The sequence below is a fragment of the Arachis ipaensis genome, chromosome B10 (genome assembly GCF_000816755.2).
Source record: "Arachis ipaensis cultivar K30076 chromosome B10, Araip1.1, whole genome shotgun sequence".
NCBI classification, from domain to species: Eukaryota; Viridiplantae; Streptophyta; class Magnoliopsida; order Fabales; family Fabaceae; genus Arachis; species Arachis ipaensis.
Window position 1 is genome coordinate 35,919,568 of NC_029794.2, and position 862 is coordinate 35,920,429.

Genomic DNA, 862 nt, shown 5'->3' on the forward strand with positions numbered 1-862 from the left:
TATATATATATATATATATATATATATATATATATTTAGGAAAAATGGACAAAAGTATGCATAAATTTTCACACGGTGAATAGATGTATATTATAATTTTTAAATGAGTCATCTGTACACACTAATATCAAGTACCGTTGTTATTTCTACTATTTTGTCGTCTGAGTAACTTTTCTAGCAATAGTGACTGCCAAGTGACTCTATGCATTGTGTGACGTGATCCTTTTGATGATGACACATTGAAAATTAAATGATAAATTACTGAATTTGTTAAATTTGAATAAAAATATTTTACAACTAATTTATAATTAAGAATCTTCATTCTTTTCCTTTCTTCTCCAAAAAGTGGATGTGGATCAAGGGATAAAATTCAGAAATAACTGCTAGAACTATGTTCGAAGTAAATTTTGGAGAAAGAAGAGAATGAATATTCTAAATCACTTACAAATCTTTTTTTATTATTAAAATTTAACAAATTTAATAATTTATCATTTAGTTTTCACTGTGTCATCAAAAGAATCATGTCATACTATGTACAGAGCCACTTGATAGCCACTATTACAAAAAAAGTTACTGCAACAAAAGAATAAAAATGACAACAGAACTTGATTTTAATATGTACAGATGATTCATTAAAAAATTAGAGTGTATATCTGTCTACCGTGTGAAAATTCATGTGTATTTTTGTCTATTTTTTTATACAACATTACTTGCAAGGTTCCAAATGGGATTTGGATCATCTAAATTTTGAATTTTACTTTAAAGAATAAAGTGTGATCTTTCACTATTTATTTTATAGGTGGGACAAAAAAAATATGAAAAAAAAACTATTTAATGATAAAAGATTAAATTTTACCTCTTA